Source organism: Dryobates pubescens, chromosome 15 (genome assembly GCF_014839835.1).
Source record: "Dryobates pubescens isolate bDryPub1 chromosome 15, bDryPub1.pri, whole genome shotgun sequence".
Lineage (NCBI taxonomy): Eukaryota > Metazoa > Chordata > Aves > Piciformes > Picidae > Dryobates > Dryobates pubescens.
In genome coordinates, this window is record NC_071626.1 from 6,605,765 (window position 1) to 6,626,679 (window position 20,915).

General features: G+C 47.2%; 1 protein-coding gene across 5 annotated transcripts in view; it reads left to right on the forward strand.

The window, feature by feature from the left end:
* Positions 1-20,915, forward strand: part of TCF20 (transcription factor 20) — a 131,622-nt gene that overhangs the window by 30,146 nt on the left and 80,561 nt on the right. Inside the window, exon 1 of one of the 5 annotated variants that reach the window (XM_054167568.1) lies at positions 20,464-20,501. The exons of the other annotated variants lie outside the window; for them this stretch is intronic. The gene's annotated coding sequence lies outside the window, so the exon portion shown is untranslated. Of the gene's footprint in view, positions 1-20,463; positions 20,502-20,915 lie in introns of those variants that run through there. 5 annotated transcript variants of the gene reach the window in all.

Genomic DNA, 20,915 nt, shown 5'->3' on the forward strand with positions numbered 1-20,915 from the left:
TGTGCACGCTGGCTGATACATCACATCTCTTTCCTTCCATCTCCTCTCCCCTGCATCAGCAGCGCTGCCATAATCTCTCAAAATCAACAGGCCATTACAGTCTGATGTAACTCAATGAGTGCTCTGAGACAGAAATCCTGCAGTGTGCTTAAAAATCCTAATGTAGAAACACAGCACTGTCCTGCATCCTCCCGCCACCTCCGCTCCTGCTTCCTGGTGTAAAATCAGCATTGTTCTGTGTCTGCACATAGGGTTTTAGCTGAGTGGATTGCCAGGCTTCAGCTGGCTTTTTATTCTCTTCTAGCTCCCAGAATCTCAAATACAGAATCTGATCTCCTCACCTCAACCACCTCTCCTTTTTCCGTTAGCTTTTTGGAGCCGTGACTTTCAGCTCCTGCCCTGGGAGAGCAGAGGTTGCAGGGACCTGGCAGAGGCCCTTTCTTTCCATGTATTTTACCCACCTGGCCTGTCCCTTGCTGGTGGAATGTGCTGTTGTTGATTAGACCCTGTGGTGGGGCAGTTCAGGTGCAGGTGGGCCATGCTGGGTTTTGCACAGCAGAAATGTCTTTCTGCTTTTTTTCACTGTTTCTGTGGAAGAGCTTTAGCTTAGATGTAGCCTTACATTTCAATCCTCCTCCTTACTCCCCTCCCCCAAGTTTTGTTTTATGCCACGTTCTTGCCAGAGAGGAGTCTGCTCTGTAAGCCTTGCTGGAAAGGGGCATCCTCTCTCCTGATACTTGCAGTTTATTCCTATTTCTCACAGGACTCTTTGGCACCTGAGGCCTAGGTTTTGGGTCAATGCAATGAAGTAGCCCAAACTTCAGTGTTATATCCCACAGAGCTGCATGTTTCATTATTATCTTGTTTCCATTAGAATGGTTCCATGAATGGTGGATGAAATGGAGTGAAATACTTGCTGTATGAATCATGTCGCCTGTCAGTGGTTCTTCCAAGGCTCTCACCATGGCACCTGGCTGGGGGGACTGTGCTACCATGGTTGGCATGTCACTGCTTTATTGCTGATGAGGTGCTGTTGGTTCTCCTTTCTGACCTGGCCTCAGAAAGAGCTTGAATGAGTCACTTGAGGTAGAGTTCTAGAACTGGATGCCAGAGGATACTCTTATCTCATAGCTCCTCTCCAGCCTGCCTGTTGTCTGAAGACAGACATTGAACTGCTTGTCAAAACCTGTAATGTAAGCTACATCCTGAGATGCAGAGAAAACATCCTTTGCTGTCTAGCATCTTGAGCATGGTGACGATGACTTGGTCCCCTTCACACACAGTCTCTTTTGCTTCTGTGGTTGACTGATGTTGACTAATTGAAAGCAGATGACCAATACAAAAGATCTGGCAGTGATGCATTGTTTTCATTAGCTGTCAAAAAGAACAATTAGCAGAGTTACCTCTTGCCTCCAGTCCTAATCCAAAACTTTCCTTTATGCTAGGAGTGAAAATGGCAGACTAGTGATGAAGTTTCTTGTTCAAAGGAGCCATTTGGGATCTTGCCAGTGGCAGAAGCATCTATTTTAACAAGGTAGTTCCTGTTCATCACTCAAAGCTTTCCAGTGATGGGAAGGGTCCTTGGGTATCCCAGTGGAACTTGAAGAAACATGACTTTTGCTTTGTGCCCATGGTAGCATAAGGGACCAGATGCACACCGCCAGGCTGCTTGGACCACTGATCCAGCTGGTCTGGTGTGTTGTCTTGGACACTGGAGCTGGCTGTGATGCTGAAGCTGAGGCCCAAGTGTTGGTTGGAAAGTCTGCAAAGACTTTGCACTCCACTGTGGATAGTTCAGAGCAATGACCTGAGAGACGAGCTGCTGCTTCACGGCTCTGTCAGTTGGCTTTCATATATTTGAAATGTGAGAGCCTGTGCTAGTTTGTAAGTGGTTTCCTCTCTGACACCATTGTGGATGTTCTCACTGTGGTTAGAAAAGTCTACTTGAATAAAGATACTAGCCAGGTTTTCTTTTTCTGGACTGTCAAAGCAACTCCACGTGCTTCCATCTTGTGGCTCCCGAGGCTGTGATTTGGCAAGGCCTCTTCTTGGGTGCTGCCTGCATCTGAGAAACTTCACTTGTCCTCCATGTCCAAATATCTAGGAAGTGTTCTGCCAGAACTGTAGGCACTTGGAGATGGCAGTGAGGCACTCCTCTGTTGATGCTTATCCATACATCCAGCCAATGTGTTTATAGCTGATCGGCCACTGGTCCCAGTCACAGCATTACAGCTGCTGGAGCAGCCTTAGCTTACCTGTTCTTGTGGACTCCTGTCTCTTCACCCTCTACCTTGCGCTCCTTTAGGGATAGCAGCTTCTTCTCTAGCTTGCTATAAAGTCTGTCCTCTGGTATAAAAAGCTCCTGTACAGCTGCCTGACTCTGGAGAGACCTGCTGACCGTCTCTGTTTTCTTGGTTCTCTCTCCCAACTCTCAGTTGATCTGAAAACACTCTTCCCTCTCCTCTTCCTCTCGGTGTTTCTCTTCTCCTTCCATTGTAGCTATGAGCACTTGAGCCAGTTGGGAATATTGATTAAATGTGGGTTTTTTTCTCTTTTGGAAAGTGTTAGTTTAAACAGTAATAAGTATCTGTCTAAGAAGCAGCATTTCATACGAGTTTCATGGGGAAAGGAATGTGATGTTGTCTGGCTGCCCAGAATATCCCCATGCCTGCCAGCTTGAAGGCCCTCCTCTGAGCTGGAGCACGGCTTTACGCCTGAGGTGGCAGGCAGAGCGTTTGCTTGGTGGTTGTCCTTACGGAAACAGATCCTGCTTCCCAGTCATGCCTGGGGACGGCGAGAAGGGAAGGAATTGAGCACCAGTGGCTTCAGACACCAGCTTTGTCACCAGCAGCCAGGATCCAGCTGTGCCTTGGGCCCTTCCACGAGGAGGCGGAGGAGAAGCTTGTTTTGTTTTTTGTTTTGCTTTCTGAAAGCTGTGCAAAGCTGTGTGATCTGCTGCGGCGTAATTAAGGCATCCTCACATCTCTCTGGCTTGGAAGCCGGCCTGTGATACATTTTCACAGAATCTTAGGGGCTGGAAGGGACCTTGAAAGATCACCCAGTCCAACCCCCCCTGCCAGACCAGGATCACCTATACCAGATCACACAGGAACGCAGCCAGGCATCTTTTGAATATCTCCAGAGAGGGAGATGTGCCTTCAAAAGATGTTGGAGGGTGAAAGGGCAGCACTGGGTGGCAAGTTATGATCCAGGTATGTGTGGATATGGCGTGCTGAGGAATCGCTTGGCAAGCTGCAGGTTTGTATTAAGTGGCTCTGGCAATGCCATGGATGTGGTATGATCTACAATATGTGTAGCTCAGAGAAAGGAAAGAAAGTATGCTATAGCACTGGAGGGAAGGTGCTGGACAAGGACTCAACACACTGTACTTCAAACCCAAGCCAATCTCTGCTGACGCTGTTTAGCTTCTCTGCATCTCCAGAAGATGACACACTGAAGGACTCTGGCCACAGGCACGTGATGAGGAAGGTGGGAATTAGGCTTGAACAACTCCTGAGTGAGCTGGAGGAAGGGAAGTAGATTGAAGAACCTGAATGGATGGAGGCTTGCACTCAATCCATACCCTTCACAATTTGGAGCTGAAATCTACAGCTTAGAGATGAGGCAATGGCTGGGGTTTGGACTGTGGGTTTCAGAGTGTTTTTAAGGGCATGGCTTTGTGGTGGGCTGAAGTAGATCCAGATCAGCATGGCTGCCAACTAGAATGGATGCACTTACCTCCTGTATCACTTGTTTGTTCTGCAAATGTGCTGTGGTAAACTAATGTAGGAAACCCAAACTTTCCCAGCCAGATCTGTCTGGAGAAATGTGCTGAGAGCAGGAGGGAAGAGGCAGGAGAGACTTGTTTGCCCCTTCTCAGCAGAAGTAAGGACTTGAGTTATCTCAATTTGTTAGCTGACAACTTGTTTTCAGCTTATTTAGCAAACTTCTCTGCCTCTACTCTTTGCCCTCTTCTGTTATCCCCAATTAATAGCATTTCCCAGCTTCACAAGGGCGTGATGAAGGTACCACAGGCTGAGAAGTGATCAGATACGACATGCCTGCGTACGTGTCTGAGAGGAAGAGAAACTTCAGATGATAATATCTGCTGGTAAAACCTCTGTGGGGCAAGAAACTGCACTGGGAGGGAGTGGGCTGCCTTGGCATGGCCGGGTCCATGCAGAGCTTTCCAGCCCACTGCCCGGCCCAGCTGTGCAGACCATGCGTGACTCAGCCGAGCGCGCGTCTCGGTGGCATTTCAGTTTGTCTGTAACACGACAGCGCCGAAGCGCTGCCGCCCATCAATTCTGAAACTAAAGGGGGTGGAAGCAGTGGGCAGAAACCTATTGATTGCACTGTAAATCAGAATGTTAAAGGGAAAAGCCAGATTTCCAGGAAAATTATAGGTCCATCTCTCACCTGCTGCAGGCAGAAGAGTTTCTGTCACCTGCTCTGAGCATACACTCCAGTACTTAAATCTTTGTGTGCAGGGGCTCTTGGTAGGCTGGGGTCCGAGTGCTAATTCTTTCAATGTTCTGTGCAGGCAAATGATGTCATTTCAGCAGGGCTGAGTTAGGTCAGATGACAGGGCTTAGAAGGTTCAGCCTTGCTTGAAAAGTAACCCTGAAGAGAAGTGGGATAAGTGGGCTACTAGAGCTAGGGTGAAACAGTGCAGAGAGGAGGTGGGACTTGATTCCTCTGCTTTTGGGATTGATGCCTGTTTTTGCAGCAGAAATGGAAAATTTGCACCATAGGACTCTCCCTCTTGCAAGCAGTGAGTTCTGCACCTTTATGCCCTAGGGCCCACCTGGCTTTGGGAACAGAAAGCTTGAGAATTTCCCAGGTATCAGTCAGTGAAAGGAGACAAATGAAGGAAGAGTAAAGGTCTTGAACTGCGGTGGGATGTGACTGAATTAATGTGGAACAGACCGGAGCGGATGCTGGGGCTGGAGAATACAGTGGAGTTAAGAGATTTGGGGCACACAGTGAATTGCTGGGCAGGACATAGACAGATGGAGAGAGATCTTGGAGGGGGTCCCAAAATTGCCCTATTAATACATTTGGGAGAGTCATTGCTCTTCTCATCACGCATATGTTTTGGGATTGGTCCAGGGGAGGTTTCAAGAGAATCAGAATCACAATCTTAGGGGTTTTTTTTTTTTAAAGAAAAGAACCCAAACAAGACGAGACTCATTGTTTTGGGGTCACTTTTATGTGCATGGAGAAGCTTTAAAAAAAAAAAAAGAAAAGGAAAGAAAAGCAGAAAAGAAATCTGTTAACTGTTAGTACTTTTGCTTTTCTTACCCTTCCATTCTAAAAGGACTTCTTTTTTGCCAGGCTCTGGATCAAGTATAAACAGGAGTTTCACACAGATTCAGGACAGATGTAGAGGCAACCTGGGAGAAGTGGAATGGCAGGAAATTATGTTGGTCACAACTGAAATGCTCAGCACAACCAAAGCACTTGAGCTAGTGAACCATTTTTACAGCACGTGTTGTCCCTGTGCCATAGGTTGTTAATTTTTCCTTTTTTTTTACCAGGAGCAGATGGAGCAAACCTCTGGGGATGGGATATTTCTCCTCTGAGTGGAGAAGAGCCTGCATGTGCTCTGGGGAGAGGAGAATCACACCTCTCGGTTTGCTGTGTCTGGGTTAGCAGGAAAGCTCCGTAAGGATCACGGCTGTGCTGTATCCGTGTTTGTTTAAGGTGCTGAGGGATGCTGAGGTCAGACGAGCTTCCTCTGCTGCAGTGGGGAGCTGTTATAATAGCTGCTGTTTCTGCTGTTACAGGCCACACAACGGCGAGATATTTATTAGGCTAATGAGCAAATTATAATTCAAAGCTTCAGGATGAACAAAAAAAAAAAAGGAAATGTATGTTAGCTCCCAACTGGTAATGGTTGTAGGATCAGAGCTGCAGAATTCTTGATTTCAAAGTTTTCCCAAGTGCCCGGCGCTCAGATGAGAAGCAGCTCTGGCCCAGTGTGTGGTTACATTCTTCAGCTTGGAAATGTACGTGTTGTGGTCACAGTATGGAGAATGAGGGAAAAAGCAACCTTGCCTCGTTTCCTGTCTTGTGTTTCTGAATGTGAATTCTCATTCATAAAGCACAGAGGAGGGATGTTTTTGTACAGGGCTGCCGAGGGGCATGGGGCTTTTAAGGAAAATGCAGAAAACTTTGCTCGTGCATTCAAAAGCAGCTGTGTTTGGTTTGTGGGGGAGAGGTCTAAGTGTGCATTAGAACATGACCTGCCTGGTGTACCTGTTTTGTATCACCTCCCTCCACAGAGGGGGATTTTGTGTAAACTGTGGTGACCTGCTTATCCACAGGCAGTTTTGGATTACGGTTTGTCTGGGCTGGATTCAAGTGGTGGCCTCGAGGAGAAATGTTCTTTAATCATTCAAGCTGGATGCTGCCCGAGTTTGGGAATCTTGCAAATATGTTGCCATTTATATAATAAATATAAACTTAAAGAGTGTTCCTTTTCCTTGAGGAGCTCTTCACTTCATGGGCTTTTATTGTGAGCTGGTTGTTAGGGCTGAGCATTTGCCACGGACTCCCTCTCCCCACCCCAAAACAAACAAATAAATAGAACCATATGCAGTTGACTTCATTCTCCAAACAGCCTCTTAGGCTACTTCTCTATGAAATCAGCAGCTTTTTTTTTGTTTGTTTCAAGTGTTGAGACATGCCAGACCACTGTAGGCTGCACAGAGAACAAAGATGTTAGCCCAAGCAATGACTCTTAAGTCAGCTGTCAGCTGCATCCAAAGTATCAGTCATCTTCCAATGGTTCAAGTCGCTGCAACAGTGGTTTTTCTTGCCTCGTTCCTTGTGTGAAGTGAGCTGCTGTAGCAGAGGGGCTTTAAATCCATTCTTTGGTTGGGTGGTTGTTCTTGTTATTGTTGGGGGGGGTTTGTTGCTTGTGTCTTGCTTTGTATTTTTAAATTTTTTATTATTCCCACCCCAAAATAAAAACATTTAATAGTATTTTTAATCCTACTTCTTGATGTACAGGCAAATGACATTAATTTTTTCAGTGGCTGTTTCTGGCACCAATCTGATTGAATTTGTCAATGGTACACATTGGCCTGATTCCATGTTTCATTCTGTTCAGTGCTACTGACTTTGCATGTGATCTTTACTCAGTCACTTATCATTTATCTTTTATTTGCATTAGCTTTGAGTCAGGATAGCTGCTGGTAAACTCCCAAAGGTTTTGTAGCTGTTTCATATAGTTGATCTTGGTAGACCATGCACAAGATCCTAGTATTTAGAGAAGAAGGGAAGCACCCTGTGAGCAAGTAGAATTAGGGTGAGAGCATGAAAGGACAAAAAGGAAGTGACAATGACAGAAAGAAAGGAAGAGGAAGTTCAGACCAAGGGGTACCAGAGGGAAGCTGGTGTTGACCTTTGGGGAGTATGGAACATTATGCAAAGGATAAGAGGAAAGGAGATGCTGCAGATCAAAGATGAAAAGGAAGTGAAGCACAAATGGAAGCAGTGGATTGGAGAAAGATCTGTTGAGTCAGAAAGTTGGAAGAAAGAAAAGGGAGGGAATAAGGAAAAGCATTTGTTCAGGTCAATTAGCTTTATAGATGGCATTTGTGATTTTTTGCTTTTGAGGCATTGCCCTATATTTCTAAACTTGGGCCATAATGATGCTTTCTTCTTCTTTTTCTTTTTTGTAAGCATCTGACCACTCTAAATTATCACATTAAATAATTTGGCATGGGAAGACCTCTAAAATGGAGGTCACACTGGTGTCTGGTAGCACCCTCCTTTCCCTAGAAAACAGCACCTTGAACTCTTGAAAATGTTAATGGCTTGGCATGGTCCCCTGCTAGTATGTTCTGGTGGCTTTCAAATTCTGGTCCTGTGTTGTAGATGAGAATTTCTAATGTGTAAAACATTTAAGAACACCACCAAAAAGTAACTACATAAAGATTCTTGTGTAGGGATTCTTTTTCTTCTTTTACTCTTCAGAGAATAATGAGCCCCGTTTCACTCTCTGCCAAATAATGCCTCTGGGCTGGTTTGTTTGGGTCTTAGTGGTGGGTCTTGTTTGGGTCTTTTCCTCACTGCCAGCTCTACCTGTGAAGGAGGAGTGGTGAGGAGAAGGGATGCAGTGGGAATGGTTTGCAATGACTTGTTTGAAGAAACGAGAGGAGATTGGCCTGTGCTGGATTGAAACGGGGCCGGCGAGTGCTGCTGTTCCTATTGTTCTGCCAGACCACGCAGTTCAGGCTTTCAAAATTAATGTTTAAGACCTCCAGTTTTTGAAAGATACCAGTTTCAAAGGTAATGAAGCACAATAAGAAACCTTAGGACCGGTACTTTTGAAGCTACCTGAAGATAAATGAATTGCTTGAAAGTTCTCCCAGTCCCGACCTGTGTGTTTTCTCTCACTGGACCAGTATGTGGAAGTGTAACCTCTGGGTCTCGCATAAGGTTCTGCAGTGATTAATTAGGCAGAGGAAAAGCAGAGCAATCACCTCACCTCTGACTGCAGCACTAGTTGAAAAAGTTGTGGAAACTAAAGCCAACTGCTGCAGTCCCAGGTTGTAAGAGGAGGTGGAGATAGAGCGGCTGCATTCCCTAGGGCTCAGATTGGTGTTCCATTGACTAGCAGCGCTCATGCTTCTGCTACAATTAATAAGGAGGAGAGACTTGTTCCTTAATGCGTGATGGTTGTCTGTGGGAGCCAAAAGAGGCTTTCTGGATGTGCTGCTGCCACCCATCACCAGCAGCATGGCACACGATACGTAGCTGATGATGTAAGCAGCAGCAGTCAGTGACTGCTTGCAGGACATGGGATCCTGAGTGGGATGCACCAAAGGCCCCACCAGACACAGCAGCTCCTGTGTTTGGCTTTTGTCTCCTGCTTCACCATCAGCTCATCTCCTTCAGACAGTGACAGTCCTGTGAAATCTTCTGGGAGCTGCAGTGTTTGTCTCCCTTGAAACTTGGGAGTGCAGGGGACCTGGGGGAAGAGGACTGAATATTTTTCTTGCTTTAGGCTTTTATTTGCCCCTTTTTTTCCCTGGAGAGTGCAGAGCTCAGTGTTTCAGACTGGTTTTTGCCTTCAAGAAATTCCTGTGAAATGATCAGAGGATTTGAGGGTCTGTGAGATGCTTCTGTATTTTGAGTCCTAATCACTTAGGTGAAAAAGAATAAGTAAATTATATATTGAACCGCTAACTGGTGCTGAGGCCTGGTGGTTTCCATGGCAACTGGGCTGGAAATAGCTGACTGTGACGTCACCAGCACGGCACAGGTAGAGTCGCATCCCGCCGCTGTTTCCCCCTGAAGAAGTGAGCGAGGCAGGCGCAAACACCTTGACATTGCAATTAACATATGCAAATATCCCAGCCACCCCTGCTACCTGTCCACTGCAGGGCTATACCGAGTTCACCCTGCCCACAGCACAGACAGATGAGCCCTCTTGCCAGGTGCTAAGGGAGGTTGCTCCCCCCACCCCCCCACCTGCCCTCTCTGTGTTTGTCTGCACTGGGGTGCAGAGCTGTGGGGTGAGGCCTTTCAGTCCCCTGTCCTGTTTGCAGGGCTCAGGTCTTCTCCACCAGTGCCCAGTGATGCCCGAGTTGCTCCTCTAATTCATCTTACAGCTGCAGTATTGCATGTGAGAGGAGAGATTCTAAACAGCTCGGCTTGGACACCATTTCTTCTTTCTGGAGATGGATGAAAGACCTGGTAGGTTTAGTTTTGGACCTTTGTTTTTTTTTCATTTGGTTGGTGTAAATTTTTTTGGGGGTTGTTTTGTTTTCTGGATTATTGGGGTTTATTTTCTCTTTCTTTTTTTATCTATGAAACACCAATAATGTAAACTCTGGTCTTTTCTGACATTGCTGAAGGACAGGTGGGAGGTGTAAATTAATCTGTGCATGTGAACATTTAAAACATTAATTAAAGGGGTCAGTGTGGTGAATCTTTAACAAAGGCTTTCTTTACTCAAAATACTCCTTCTTGAAGACAAGACATTTTAAGCAAAACAAACAACCAGCCTCTTTCAGCGTGGTCATTTGATTGCCTACTTGAAGCCTTTTGTACTGTACTGTAGGGGTAGGTGTGTCACACTCCTGTGGGACTGGGACTGTGACACATTGGAGCCTGGGTAGACAATGGCCAGGTGGACATGAAGAGTAAGTTGCTGTTCAGCTGTGGAATTTAATATCCTTTAGCCAGCAGCAACAAAAAGAAGCCCACCCCACTGATCCGATAAAGCAGCTCTACGCATGATCAAAACACAGTAGATGCAGTACTTCCTCCTGCACATTTTCTGGTGTTTGTGTTCAATTTAGTTTTAGCTGTCCCAGGTGATTGTATTTCCAATGTTTGCCTGAGAAGACGAGACCATATGCCTCCCTGTTAAGGTGATTTGTCCTCTTTTTTTCCCCATGCAGCAGCAAACCCATATTTTTCCTTTCTTGGTTTCCACTGGACCTGAGCATAGTCCAGGTACTGCTGAATGGTCCTCTTTTTTTCACTTGTGCCTGTCAGAGGTTTGTGGAGTGTTCAGCCCCCAGCTCAGTGGCCATTGCTTAGCAAGCTCTCAGGTTTAGTCCTTGTGTCTGTAAATGGTTTTCTGGTTCTTGGCAATGCACTCATTACTCTTCTGCAACCTTCCATTTTGTCGTGAGTTTTTGAGCAGCTTTAGCCCAAAATTAAATACCAGCTTTCAGGTGTTTTTGGAACCAAAACAATTTGAAGCTTGTCATCTCTAGAGACTGCTAATACTGCAAGCACATGCAGCAGGCACAACTATTTGCTTGCAGCAGTGCCCACCTGTTCATAAAAATAGTTCTGTTACAAGTGTCTTCTGCAGGAGACTGCCCACCGATGCATCCTGCATCTCCTGTGCCAGCATCATTGCAGCGACTGTCAGGAGAAAATGCTGATGTTTCAGATGTGGTGGCTGGCTGTCTCAGGAAGGATCTCATACTGCCTCTTCCCTTTGGTCAAAATAGATGTACTCTGGGTGATGTTTTACATTTAGATGTAAATGCTTATCTGTCATATAGGCATAAAAACATTCAGTGTTTGTAATGAGAAAATGACACAGGGCAATGAATAGAGATTTTTATTAGGTGCCGTGGCTCACTGAGTGTTGTTTGCAGATAGTGTGCTGCACAGACCACCTATTATGCTTCACAGGCCAGCAGTGACCTGTGAGCCACAGTTTGGGTGATGCTATTCTAGGGCCTTATCTGTACTAGGAAAAGGAAGACAAATGATGTGTAGTTTATCGTCTCATTGTAAAGCTAAATGATATCATGTGGTATTGGTTGTTGGGGGTTTTCTTAATATCAGGAGTTGATTCTTTAGTGTGCTGCAGCTCTGTTTCTGCTGCCAGAGGTGAAGTAACTGTCCTGATTTCCTCAGTGTAGATGCAGATAAATATACTTGGAACTACAGGAGATTCTTACCTTTTATCATGTACCTCCTTTGGATGCATCTCCAAGTATTAGTAGCTCCTTTTTTCATCTTTGGATGGACTATTTAAATCATTCACATTATTGTGGCTTCCAAGGGTTTTTTCTTCCCCAAATCCTTGGTTTGTAGGGAGTGCCATTGAGAAGTCAGTGTAATGAATATGAAAAATACGAAGATCTCCAAAACCTCACTGGCAAAAAGGAAACCTTGCAATGCATTTCATTGCTGCCTTCCCTAGTTAGATGTACTGCCACTAGTGATGAGGCAGAAGAGTGTGAGATCATCTGTGGCTCATTAGAGGCAATATCAGAATGTAGGACAACTGAACACATACCACTTGTGGCTCTTGAGCAGTTGTGAAAACCTGGACTACAATCAGCTCTTCTGTCTTAAGGTTCCTAGTGCTGTTAACACTTGTAGAGTTCCTTGGCGTTTTCTAACATCTCTGGTCTTGTATGAATCTGTCTTTCAGAAGGTGAACTTTTTGGGCCAGAAATGGACAGTTTTGTCATACAGGCATATTGATAGGATGAGATGCTGAATGTTGCTATCAGAGTTCTAGGCAACTGGATCTGTCAGGAAAAAAATGGTGGTGGGTAATGAGCAACAGGGAGGTGAACTATGGCTTTTCACTCCTTGCCACCTCTACATTTCTCCCAATTTATGACATCTTCACAAAAAGGAGAAGCTGCTACTCTGCTGCTGGCTGCACAACGCATAGTTCCTGATCTCTGCAGATGCCATGTACAAAATCTGTGCAGTGAGCGGTATTGCTTGGGAAAGCTGAGAAGATAGGGGGTTATTGTCTTTTATGGTGAGGCTTGCTCAGGTCTCGGTGTCTGCAACCTCCAGAATTAGACAGTTTGCATTTGGAGTTGATACCATCATTGATATCATCAGTGGGGCCTACTGGGCTGAACCACCTGTTTATGCACCCCGAAAACACCACTTTGTCTTTCTTCTGCCACAGGGTAGATGAAAGAGGCAACAGGACCGAGTGCAGGGCTCAGGGAGTGAGAGGGATAGAGGAAGGATGGGGGACTGACTTCATGCCACGAGTCTGGCGGGAAGGAGGAGTTGGGCCCCATTCAAAATGGCTGCCGCCGCATTCAAGGGGCCATTTTAAGTGCCTGTGCTCCTGCTCTCGCTTAAGGGTGTCATCTGAATGAGCCTGGAAGCCAACAACAATGTTAGACTCCAGGACAAATCTGTTCTGATCTGGGGATTCATCCGAGTCCCAACAATGCGCAAAGTGCTGCGGGATGAGAGGTGATATATTGTGGAAATGTAAGATGGGAATTTTATATTTATTACTGACTTGGCAGGGTGCTTTTCACATCCCCATTCTGGTACAATTTTGATTAGATTTTTATGCTGAGCATCGGAGAAACACGGCTCGTGTGTACGTAATTCTCCCTCCCTTTTGTGCTTCTCTTCTGTGATAAGGAGAACTCTGTGCTGATGAAAGAGACAGGGTTGACAGTCCTTGCACTGTAACAATACAGTTTAGACAATGACAGTAAAAACTTCCTCTTCCAGCTTGGACGACATGTGTTGACAGGGAGCAGAGTGCCTCTGGCAGCAGGAGGAGAGGTAAGTTTCTGTATCTTGCCTGGTTCCTGACCTGTGCAAGACTTTGGAAAGGTGATGGTAGTTTCCATGATGTTGACACATATGGGGGACCCGTTCAGTGGTTCTCAGTCCATGTGCTGCTCTCGTTTCTCACAAATTGTTGTTTTGTAACGGATTTTGTTTACTCCCAGTGTGTGCTGGCTCCGAACTAGCACTGAAAGCAGATAAAATTCATCTGCAGATGGAGTGCTGTCTGTTCTCTCTCAGGTACTTGTTTTCGTTATATGGGTAAACATCAGGAAAATACCCTTCTCTGCAGACTTCCCTTACACAGTCAGAGTTCTAGGGCAGTGGTAAATCTGTTGTGTATATTTATATCCAGCTATTTATACAACCTTTGTCTTCTGCACAGAGCTTTTTTGCAAGCATCAATGCATGTATTCTACTTTCCTTTGTGTCAAAACTAGTAGTGTCCCCATTTTACAGCTTCATAAAGAACTGTATTGTGTGGTTTGAGATGGTGCAGAAGGTCTGCATCAAAACTGGGAACCAGAACCCAGATTTCTGGGATTCTCGGTTTGGTGTCCAATACCCAGTAAGAATGAGGAAGGAGGCAGGATGGGTTTTGTGCTTATTTAAAGATGTATTTACATATGTTTGCCTTGAATCTGCTTCTGGAGATGCACAGCTTCCACGTGCCATTTTTAATTAGAATAATTGTCTTGAAAAGGAGCTTAAAAGAATAAAAATGTAGTAGTTTTTTTTGCATCTTCACCACAAACAGCATTGCAATTGTACTGTGGAAATGCATCTGGCTTGTGGCATTTGGCAGAACCAAAAGGTTTGCCTCAGTCTGATCTTGGCAGAGTAGAATGTATGAGGAAACAATTGCCAGCAAGTTGATTTAACACGATGAGGTTATAAGTTGTCATCTGGGGCTATAGTAGTTTGAATCTGTGGTCCTTCTCCATTGCAGTAAGTAGTAAAATGTTTGCTTACACCATCAGGATGTTGGTTAGTTCAGGGTTACTGTGAGTCAGCAGGCAAATGGTAACTTGTTAGTCATGGTAACTCAGTTGTTACTTCTGTGTTTGCATCTCTTGGACTGATTTTGGTGGGTAGCCGTTGTCAATGAAGGGCAAGTGAAAGGAAGAGCCTGGGAGTTAACCTCTCTTCACCAGTTGCCTGGATGCAAGCAAATCTGCCTGCAGACCTGTTGGCTGGTTGGATTGAAAAATGGAAAGAGATTTGTCTGGATCTAAGTTGCTGTCCTACGGAAGGATATTTTCACCGTTATCACAGCTGCCTTATGGCAGCAAATGGAGAAGGCCAGAAGTGGTGGTGTATGGCTTAGTAGTTCAGTTCTTCCTACAACTGGAAGACTGACTTTTTGCAGAAACGGTGGAGAACCTTTCCCTTGTTGAAAGCCAAGTTGGCCTTTCAGACAGCCGCGCACTAGCCCATAGCTTTGCATTGTCCAACAGTGATGTGTGAAGTCTGGTGGCTCCAACCTATGCAAAATGAACTTGAGATCTGTACCCAGCCCCTGAGTGGCAGATCACAGAATCATGGAATGATAGAGGCTGGAAGGGGCCTCCAGAGGTCATCTGTCTCAACCCTTCTGCAGGTACATCTAAATTAGCTTCCACAGGAATGTGTCCAGGTGTGTTTAGAAAGTCCCCAGAGAAGGAGACTCCACAACCTCTCTGGGCAGCCTGTACCAGTGCTCCATCACCATTAAAGTTTCTCCTTAAGGTCAAGTAAAACCTCCTGTGTTCTAGTTTGTACCCTTTTCCTATTACTGGGCACCACAGAAAAGAGTCCAGCCCCATCCTCCTGACCTCCATTCTTTAGATATTTATATTCATTTATAACCTCCTTCCTCAATCTTCTCTCTTCCAGGATAAAGATTAGTCTCCTACCCAAGCTCTAAAATTTTAAATAGTCCACACTGGGGGCTCACCTCTCCAGGAGGAAACTCTGCTTGCAGTGTAAAACCACTGTGCACTTACACTTGTTTATACAGGGAAGTTGGCGTGCAGTAAGCTGGAGTGTGAGTTTATGGCTCCCTAGCTGTTCTGGGCTATTTTGTGTGGGCATTTTTCATACCCAATTAAGAGCTGAGCTGCTTGCTCCAATGGTGTTGATGGAGTAAGAGTGGCTGTAGTGTGAGTGGGTGTGCAGTGCCCAGCATGCTGTCCCTTCTGAGCCCAGCTTATTGCCCCCTTACCAGGGTGAACAAGCCCTTGGGTAATGTTTATCGTTTACAGGAGGTCATGTGGGGTCAGAGCAGCAGCAAGGTGATGGGGTGAGACTGAGGAGCTGTGTGGCCAGCTTGGCTGTGGCACCACATCAGACAACGCTGGGACGTGGCTGGCTTAAGTGTGCTGGGGATAAGATGGGAACATCAGTAATGCAAGTGGAGAGCAGTGGTATGGTGAAGGGGCAACATCCCAGAGACCAGAAGCATGGGCAGACCCTGGATCCTGCGGGCTGCACGGTTGTGCTAGTGGAACCCTGCCTTTCCGCTGCCTTTGCTCTGCAGTGGCCGGGGCAGAGCCCACCAGCAGGCTGCCGGTGCTCTGTGCGGTTAAGGAGAGCAAGGGCTTGCCGCGGGGGAGCACGGGCTGGCATCTGAGCAGCTTCACCTCTGCCCCGCCGGCTCTCGGCAGCCTTCCTGGCTGCCTGCTGCCTCTCCCCAGCTGCCAGCCCCCTGCCCAGGGGCAAGGGCAGGCACAGCTCATCCTCTCCCCAGGCTGGGGCCAGGGAAGCGAGGGGTGGGCTGCAGAGAGGACCAGGTCCCTCAGGCCCTGATCCTCCCCCCGACTCCCCGTGTCAGGCGCGTGTTTAAGCCTGTGCTGGTCTCCTGGACACCTTCCCGGTGAGTTTTCCAGAGAATGACTACAGATGAAATGCAATTAGACACAGATGGACGGGGAGTGGGGGAGGGGTGGAAGAGGAGCCGCGTTTAAAAATGGGGGAAGGGGAGCGGTTAATTGCGAGGCCGTGAGGCGGGAGCGGCGCGTGCGAGAGAGGGACGAGCGCGAGGATCAGAGGTCCCCACTGGGAGATGCTCGCTGGGCCGGGGCCGGGAACCTGAGGAGGTCTCTCTGCTCTCAACCGCTGCCGCCGCCGCTGTTGTGGTTGTTGGAGAGCCAGAGGGAAGCAGCAGGCGTGTCTCAGGGATGATTAATCATGTATGGCAGCAGTGAGGAAGGAGGACGCGGTGCACACACGGAGACCAGCACCTCCCCTACCCCTGCGCGCCTTTGGCTCACTGACAGCAATCTTTCCTGCTCTGAAATCCAGCCCCAGAGGAGGACAGGCAGAGGGGGACCGTGTTTCACCTGAGCCAAGAAATGGCTCTGTACCCACCTGTCCTCGAATCCTTAGCCACCCCATCCTCTGGGAGCTTTGACACTAAATCCCCTGTGTCTGAGGAAGAATGAAAAAAACAAAAAGTGAAAGCAAGGAGTTGAACTAGTCCAGGTGGGAGGTGAGGCAGACCTGATTGAAAGTTTAATTAGCAAGGTGCATGGAAAAAAATAAAAGTGGGTTTGGCAACAGCGGGCTGTGAGTGCTTCCCAGTTGGAGAGGTGGGGACAGGGCACAGAGTAGTCCAGGTGTCTCTCTGCCTCAGGACTTGTCAGTCTCCTCTCTCTCTGCTCCCTTGAAAAGAAACGAGATTTAAATATAAATTGGTCTCTGTTTGGGGGAAGGACTTTGATTTTTTAAGTCTCCAGGATTTGACTTCTGAGTGCTTTGAAGAAAAGCTTAAGAATTAGAAACATGGGGATTTTTGTATGGGATATTTTTTGAGAGATCCAAGTCCCGCCCAGGTAGAAACTAGGAGACTCGTGGTTAAACCAGGACCCCTGGCAGGCTTCCAGCTTTAAGCAGGCTTCCCAGTCTAATGGCCATTACCTGTGGTGGTCTACATGCACATCTTTGCCTTGCAATTTCCTCTCACACTTTCTTCTGCAAGTAGCTGAAAGTCTCCCCTTTTCTCTGCATCCCACATCAAAGCTATGGCAACATGCTTCCCACTGTCATTATCATCTGCAGTGGATGTTGTCAAGGTGTTCGTACTTTTCCCCTTAATCTCAAAGGCTCCACCTCTTCCACAATCTTTAACAGTTCTTTTGGGGAGCTTTGGCCTGAAGGAAGGTATTTGATTATATTTTGTTGCTCCTTATTTCCCTCTGCTCCAGATTTTCTCAGTGCTGTCTTCTGTCATGGAGGTGGGATCTCTTGGCTAATTTTTCTAGCATTGCTCCCATGTGCTCCCTTTACGTTCATCCCTGCAAGATGGCTAGAGAGTGTCGTAAACAGCTCCATGTTTTCCATGTGCTGCTTCCTTGTGCAATGCAGAGTAGTGGCCAGGATCTGGAATGTACTAATTTCTTTATCTCCCCACCTCCCACACCCTCCTCCCCCTTTCCCCCCTCCCTCCTTAGTGCTGCTAAGTGTAGCTAAGTAATATTTCATAAAGCTAAATATTATCATGAAATAAGAGCAGAGTAGAGCACACAAATTGTTTATAGGCAGAACTGAAGGACTGGGGTGGGTCTCTCTGGACAAAGTTAATTTCATTGTGAAATGTGTGCTGCAGAGCTATGGAAAGCTGGGGTACAGCTGGTGAAGTTGGAGGTACCTTTGCAAGGTTGTTTTGGGATCCCTGGAATAAAAAAATCCAAAACCAAACAATGCAGTTTTCCAAGCAGAATTGAAACATGTTGATGGTATCAGAAGCTGACAAAACTGAGAGCTGGAATAAATACTTAATGCTCCTCCCTGTGAGACCTCTGCTCACAGCCAGTAGTCATGGAAAACAGGACAAAACAGATGCAGATGCCTGAGTGAGTGAATAGTGCCCCTTTATTTGTTGCTGTTGTGAAGCGAGGTGTTTTCCTCTCCTCACCAATTTGGTGAGCTTCCTTTGTGGTGTTGGTGTCCTGGAGTGGTGGCACCAGGAAAGTGCTGGAAGCAGCTGGCACACTGCACCCACACCAGCCCAGTGGATCTAATTTGGGGATTTGGGCAGCATAATGAGCTGAGGCTGTGTGGAGGGACATCTCTGCCTTGCCTGAAGGGACTGTCTGCCCGTTTTGAACGCGAAGGGACCGAGAGCAGGCAAAGGGCTGAGAGGCTGTCCATGGGCTCAGGGCTGGGAGGCTATCCATGTGCTCAGGGCTGGTACAACATCAATGTTTTCATTTGGAGCTCTTCCCGAGATTACTTTCTCTAAGGGCAAGCAGTGAAGGACAGGGCAGCTTGTCCCCTGTCACCTCTTTCACGTCCACTGAGGAGGTGATGGGAGCAGGGGGCTTGGGCTGAGCCTTACTTGGCTGTGTACATGATTTAAGAGAAAAGAAGAAAACCAGGGACAAAAGGATATAACTTGCTCACTTGGCTGGCAGCTGGGCAACAGGAGGAACATGTTGCTAATTAATGTAAACTATAGATCACATTTGGACAGAGGTGATGCTGTAATGGGGAGTAGCATCCACCTTTGTGCCACTGGACCATCCAGGGGGATATTTAGTCTCTCTAGTCCCCAGGGATCATTTTGGCAAGTCCTCCAGCTTTGCGTTGCCCTACAGCACCAGCACTGGTGGCAGTGGCGGTGTCCCTGGGGGCTATAGCTTCCCAGACTGGAGGCGAGCAGGACTCCTTCCTTATCAGGTGGCACCTTGGGGGTCGCCTTGGTCCCTCCCCTGCCTGCAGATGCTTTCTGACAGTGTAAGGGGAGCCTGCGGAGGATCTGGGGGCTGGCTGCCAGGCTGCATTTAATTCCCCCAGCTGGCAAACAGGAGGCCTGTGTCGGTTGCCGGGGCAATGGCGGGAAGCTGTGTTAGTTTAATGAAGCATTGGGAAGGCTGCTGTTTATTTCAGGGGAGCCGGGGCGCTCTTGCCTGCCAGGATGCTCCCCTGGGGTGGAGGGGCAGCTGCCAAAGGGCTTCTAGGCCCCGGCTGCCACACTCTTTCTCTTAAATGCTGCTCTTGGCCCTTTCTGGGGTGCAGAGGCTGGTGTTGGGCCATCCCTCAGCACAATATGTCTGCCTGCTACGCTTTTCACCCCTTCCCAGGGAAGCTCCCCCTGCCTTGCTCCTTCCTTGAAGGACTTAGTCCTTGCCCAACACAGAGTCCCTCCTGAGATGCTGGGCTGGGTGGATGCTCCTTCCTCATCATTGCCTGCCTCGGGTACAGCAGTTACTGACTGGGGTGTTGAATGTACTGTCTTGATTTAAGCAAATGAAGATTTGAAGCATCGATGTCTTCATAGTAAAGGTGACCTACAAAGGAGGGCAAGAAGGAGAAGGAAGCAAGGGGGGGAAAGACTTGCATTTATGCCCCTTTTTCCTTTTATGATTTAAAAAGGACCAAATGTGGGGCTTGGGTTTTTTTATCCTCCTTTGCTTCTTTTCTTCCCAGCATGTTATTTCAAGTACAAAGGGATTTCTGGTCTTATTTAACCTCTGGGGGAAGGGGGGATTCGATGGACAACTCAAGCCTTAATAGGCTTATGACTATTCAGATAAAACTTCATTAACTGATTATTTTAAAAATAAACCTTATTCAGACCTGTTAAAAATCAGTGGAGTGTAAATGGGTGTGAACAAACAAATGCTAGGTGAAGAGGTTGTTTGAAAGTTCAGTAAGCCGTGTCCCTTTAATACAAGGCTAAGCAAAAGCCTTTTGGGCCACAGATCCATGAATTTTCAGGGGGGAAAAAAAGGGCAAAATATGACAATTGTCTTGCAAAGAGGGAAAAAAAAAGCCTCTCATAGATGAAAAAATGGATGTATTTGGTAAAGAGATACAGACACAAATGCACCTGATTTTCTTCCCCCTCTCCCCTCCCCCGCTTTTTTGTGTTTTCCATTTAAAATGCCGGATAAACAAACGCTGTCCTGGATGGTGCTTCTTCAGCAGGTATAGCAGAGCCCCACCTTGTCCTGCAGAGCAGCTTTCTGCATCAGCCCCTGCAGGACCAAATCCCCCTCCCCCCTCCCCAAATACAGCGGCACGTTACCCACCCCGTGCCTGCATGCGCTGCTGGGGCGGCAGCATCCCGTGGGGGTTGGTTTGCAGGTTGCTTGTGCCAGCCCTGCCATGTGGATGGAGGACAAGGCGTGAAGCCTGCATCAGCCCAAACTCTCCGACCCCCTGTTGCTAGCCTCCTTCTCTGGCCCGTTTCTCCCTGAACGCGCAAGTCTCGCGCCCTGCGGATGGCTAGTAATTAAAAAACCTTGGAGGGGGATATTATTGAGTTAACAGTAGTTATTTGTCAGGCTGCAGGAGGGGGGGGCGGGGGGGTGCAGAGTGATCTATCCCCAGGGAAAGCGGCACTGACGAGGGGTGGGGGGGAGCAGGAGGGAGGAGGAAGTGGGGGCGAGATTGGCAGGTGACTGCCAGCTCCGAGGAGATGACAGCGGCAGCAGCTCCGCCAGTCCCACTTGAACACTGCACTGCAGGTACTGGGTTAATGGGTGGGAAGTGGTGAAGAAGAATATCAGGGTGGGTGGCTGGAGGGGAGGGTGTTGGCATGGGGGAGTTGATTTCTGCTAAACGCCAAGCTAGGGATGACACTCTCCATGTACATGTAATCATTAGACTTTTCATTCCCAAGAATATTTTCCTTCATGTAATTTTTTAAAATGCAGAGAAATCTTTCCCCAGACCTGACAGTATTCTACCTACAATCACTTCCCCCTTGCCAATATTACTGTTCTCTACACAATTGGTCTGAAATGCTGTGCTATTTTTGACCATTTCTTTAGGATATTTGTAGTGAAATTTTAATTTTTAAGGTGCTAGGAATAGGCTCCTCAGTCCCACATCATCTCCATGTAGCAAGGCCCTTTTACTGAACGTGAGACTGCATTACA